This window comes from Littorina saxatilis, linkage group LG15 (assembly GCF_037325665.1).
Source record: "Littorina saxatilis isolate snail1 linkage group LG15, US_GU_Lsax_2.0, whole genome shotgun sequence".
Classification (NCBI taxonomy): Eukaryota; Metazoa; Mollusca; class Gastropoda; order Littorinimorpha; family Littorinidae; genus Littorina; species Littorina saxatilis.
In genome coordinates this window covers 13,279,011-13,284,010 of record NC_090259.1, presented here as the reverse complement: position 1 = coordinate 13,284,010, position 5,000 = coordinate 13,279,011, and the positions used below count along the sequence as shown (strand labels likewise).

Genomic DNA, 5,000 nt, shown 5'->3' with positions numbered 1-5,000 from the left:
ATTAGGACAAACTACTGTATTTTAAAATCTGTTATACTTAGATCAATATAAATCAGTAGCTGCAATAGGTACCCCCCTCCCCCCAATGTTTAAATGCACAACAACACCAAAATCTAAATATTATCTAAATATATGCGCACGTCTGATTCTTAGAATGTACTTGAGTTTGTTAGAAGGGTATTGTGGATGTTTTTAGCTGCTGCTGCTGTCGTTGTTGTTTTGTCTAAACACACGCACATACACATACACACACACACACACACACACACACACACACACACACACACACACACAAATACACACGGGAGGGCACGCAAACACACACACACACACACACACACACACACACACACACACACACACACACACTGACACACTGCATCATCGTGTACAGACAGAACCCAGCTTCACAGAACCGTCAGACTGTACTTTATTTGGTGTTTAACGTCGTTTTCAACCACGAAGGTTATATCGCGACGGGGAAAGGGGGGGGGGGGTGATGGGATAGAGCCACTTGTTAATTGTTTCTTGTTCACAAACGCACTAATCAAAAAATTGCTCCAGGGGCTTGCAACGTAGTACAATATATGACCTTACTGGGAGAATGCAAGTTTCCAGTACAAAGGACTTAACATTTCTTTCATACTGCTTGACTAAAATCTTTACAAACATTGACTATATTCTATACAAGAAACACTTAAACAAGGGTAAAAGGAGAAACAAAATCCGTTAGTCGCCTCTTACGACATGCTGGGGAGCATCGGGTAAATTCTTCCCCCTAACCCGCGGGGGCGTCAGACTGTTAACAACATAAGCACACAAAATAGGCACAAAATGCAGACTTGAGAGCATGAACTTAAATTGAAACAAATTTTGTTAGTTTAACACAACAAAATGCGTCGTCCTCTTATTTATAGTAGGTGTGGAGTGAGCGGGGGGTGACAGAGAAATATGGACATGAGCTGCTACTTCAGTACTTACACTGGCCTAAGAGAGATAACTTGCACCAACGACAACTATGTCTGACATGTCAAGGGGATTAGTTGCCTCCCTTGGATCAACCAGGAAATGAAGCGATTTACACGGACACCAAGAATTGAATCTGTGTGCTAGAATTCCAACTCCAATTCACCAAATTAAATCATGCAGACGGTGTAAATCATGAAGCAGTCACAAACATGTAACACGACGAAAGTATCACGAAAGTATCACCAGTGCACGATGTTCTATCTTGTTCTTTGTTCAGCGTAGGTAGCCAGATGTAGCATATAAGTGTTATTGATCGACATTTCTGAGAAATGGAAACCGAAACATAGCAGCACGGTGACAACACAGACACTCTGCTTTTCGCAAGGCTAAATAACATGTACACTAACTTGCTGACTGATTTAGTTCTGACAGGCAGTAAGCGGTATCACGACGTGTTTACCTGATCGACAACATGAAGCATAGAAATGAAACTTACCCAACAAACAGAAAGAAACAGCGACAGACTTGACTGATCCACACACAGTGACACTCTGGCGAGCTCTGCGCGGCCAGCAATGTGTTTGTTTGTTTGTTTCCTGTTCGGGGGGCGTCTTAGCTCATGTGACACTGGCAATATGAGTAGACTGATCAAAATAGTCTGCACTGTTTGTAATGGTGCGTGTGTACGAAGCTTTTATTCAACAAATGGAAATGCGTTGTATTATTCTTTATTCATAATGATTCCATTTTGTTGTAATGTGTCTTTAGTGCACAATCAGTGAGTGTTGACGAGATAAAGATGTATGTGGCGACAATGGAATGATTGTTGTTTGTTTGAGTGATCATGCAGTTGAAGGTGTACCTTTCTATAGATTTACTGTTGTTTTAGTGAACAGTTGAGGTCGCATTATTATTAGAGTTTCACTGTTGTTTTAGTGAACAGTTGAGGTCGCATTATTTTTAGTGCTTTGCTGTTGTTTTAGTGAACAGTAGAAGTTGACCTTTTTCAGTGCTTTTCTGTTGTTTTAGTGAACAGTTGATGTCGCATTATTTGTAGAGCTGTACTGTTGTTTTAGTGAACAGTTGAGGTCGCTTTAGTTTTTTAGTGCTCTGCTGTTGTTTTAGTGAACAGTTAAGGTCGCTTCTTTTTTGTTAGTGCTTTAATTGCTGTTGTTTTAGTGAACAGTTGAAGTTGTACCTTTTTCAGTGCTTTTCTGTTGTTTTAGTGAACAGTTGAGGTCGCATTATTTTTAGAGCTGTACTGTTGTTTTAGTGAACAGTTGAGGTGGCAAGTCCTTTGTACTGGAAACTTGCATTCTCCCAGTAAGGTCATATATTGTACTACGTTGCAAGCCCCTGGAGCAATTTTTTTATTAGTGCTTTTGTGAACAAGAAACAATTAACAAGTGGCTCTATCCCATCTCCCCTCTTTCCCCTATCCCATCTCCCCCCTTTCCCCGTCGCGATATAACCTTGAATGGTTGAAAACGACGTTAAACACCAAATAAAGAAAGTAAAGTTGAGGTGGCATTATTTTTAGAGCTGTACTGTTGTTTTAGTGAACAGTTGAAGTCGCATTATTTTTAGAGCTGTACTGTTGTTTTAGTGAACAGTTGAGGTCGCATTATTTTTAGAGCTGTACTGTTGTTTTAGTGAACAGTTGAGGTCGCATTATTTTTAGAACTTTACTGTTGTTTTAGTGAACAGTTGAGGTGGCATTATTTTTAGAGCTGTACTGTTGTTTTAGTGAACAGTTGAGGTCGCATTATTTTTAGAGCTTTACTGTTGTTTTAGTGAACAGTTGAGGTTGTACCTTATCGTTGACTTTACTATCGTGTGGTTGTGGCAATTAAGAAAACAAAGTAAAAGAAAAAGTGGTGGTTTTTTTTCCTGCGGACGAGGAGAAAGAATGAGCTAGAAGTTTTGGGGCTTCTCATGCCTTCTTGTTTTGTCCAGCATATATTTTCAGATTGTTAGTTAGTTAGTTAGTTAGTTGTTGCTTTTTGGGTCCAGCAGACCATATAGGCCAAATTAGGACCCCTTTTCAGATTGTACCATTGTTGTTACACTTATAACTGGACATACCTGGATATTCAACAACTGTCAGATGAGGAAGGTGTTGTTTGTCGTTCTTCCGTTCCTCTTCAGTCTAAATCCTTTTCCCATAACTGTCTCTGTCTTTCAATCTTTTTGTCCCCCCTTTTTCAGTTAGTTCCTTTCAAAGAGACAGTCTCTCTCTCTCTTTCTACTTTTCCCAATAGATTAGGCCAAATGAAAATATATGTTGGTTTAGGGTAACCCGCCGGTCCTAAAACTTTTTGTTTTTATTTCTCAAAAAAACAAAAACTTTTGGCACATTTTGCGAACCATACCAAGACTAAGGGAAGTAACCTCCTCTAAAATCGACTAATTGTTAAAAAAAGTGAACAATTTAAAATTTAAAACAACGACCTACGGACCCTATCTTTTTTGGTCACGTTACCCAATAACCATTGTTATATGCTGACACACGCATAAACAACTATTTCTACAGAAAAAAAGACAGTCAGAATGTTTATGTCTCTTTGCTCTTAATGTCTTCTTTGGTGCATTTTCTTTATGTCCTCTCTTTGTTTCCTTCCGCTTCAGTGATGTTGATCTTACGACTTCGTGATGATGATGATGTAGCGTGTTTATAAAGAAATACTTTTAACAAAACAAGAGTGGAGAATATAGGCATTGAACAGAGAGATCGGACAGTGCGGAAAGGAACCAACACGTGCGTCGCGCTCCAGTTAACAGATGTATGTTTTTCTTCAAGGCGTGTGCAGAATACAAAAAAAGTCATCTTTTTTTCTGCATGGCTACAAAGGAGCTGCTTCTATTGACGCAATGTGTGACGATGTGTACATACTTAACTATTACTGACCGAATAACGCCAGTGAGAGTTCCTTTTGTGGAAAAGAATATGGTTTCTGGATTGTTTTGTTAAAACATGTTTGTGTGTGTGTGTGTGTGTGTGTGTGTGTGTGTGTGCGTGCGTGGTGTGTGTGTGTGCGTGTGTACATGCGTGCGTGTGTGTGTGTGTGCGTGCGTGCGTGCGTGTGTGTGTGTGTGCGTGCGTGCGTGCGTTTGTGTGTGTGTATGTGTGTGTGCGTGCGTGCGTGCGTGCGTGCGTGTATGTGTGTGTGTGTGTGTGTGTGTGTGTGTGTGTGTGTGTGTGTGTGTGTGAAAAAGAGAAAGAGAGGGGTGAGGAGAGAGAGATGGGGGTTGTGTTTTTTCGTCTTGTTAAAGTGCAATTAAAACGTGTCTGACATTCCAGGACAGATTCAGATTTACTGCTCACGTCATATAGCACAAATGCCCACAAAGTTGTAAAAATACACATTGTATTGATCATTGTATTATTTCCAATGAAATCCTGAGTATAATCATTTCTTAGAAAACAGGAATAGTTAACGTGTTTGTCGCCCTAATAAATACATTTCCATCAACTAATCTCACGGACATAAAACGTGTCATGAAAATCATGTAAAACTCAAAACGTTCCTGTTATTCCTTGGGTGATTTTATGACGCCTTCCAAAAATTACAAAAAATAATTACTTGTATTTTGCTTTCAAATTGAAATGTCAAAAAGCTATTTCCAAAAAGCAAAACCAAACATTAGATTGTTTGAAAAACTGCTTATGACCCAGTATGACAGCGCTAGAGAGTGAAAAACTGCTTATGACCCAGTATGACAGCGCTAGAGAGTGAAAAACTGCTTATGACCAAGTATGACAGCGCTAGAGAGTGAAAAACTGCTTATGACCCAGTATGACAGCGCTAGAGAGTGAAAAACTGCTTATGACCCAGTATGACAGCGCTAGAGAGCGAAAAACTGCTTATGACCCAGTATGACAGCGCTAGAGAGTGAAAAACTGCTTATGACCCAGTATGACAGCGCTAGAGAGTGAAAAACTGCTTATGACCCAGTATGACAGCGCTAGAGAGTGAAAAACTGCTTATAAATGACCCAGTATGACAGCGCTAGAGAGTGAAAATCTGCTT

General features: G+C 39.8%; 2 protein-coding genes across 10 annotated transcripts in view; both read right to left on the bottom strand.

Annotated features, from left to right (window-relative positions):
• Positions 1-5,000, bottom strand: part of LOC138948612 (tripartite motif-containing protein 2-like) — a 51,297-nt gene that overhangs the window by 7,384 nt on the left and 38,913 nt on the right. The gene's annotated exons all lie outside the window — the stretch shown is intronic.
• Positions 4,321-5,000, bottom strand: part of LOC138948610 (neuralized-like protein 4) — a 197,164-nt gene continuing 196,484 nt past the window's right edge. For all 8 annotated transcript variants that reach the window (XM_070320167.1, XM_070320175.1, XM_070320171.1 and 5 more), the window contains one exon: positions 4,321-5,000. This exon is cut by the window's right edge and continues 257 nt beyond it. The gene's annotated coding sequence lies outside the window, so the exon portion shown is untranslated.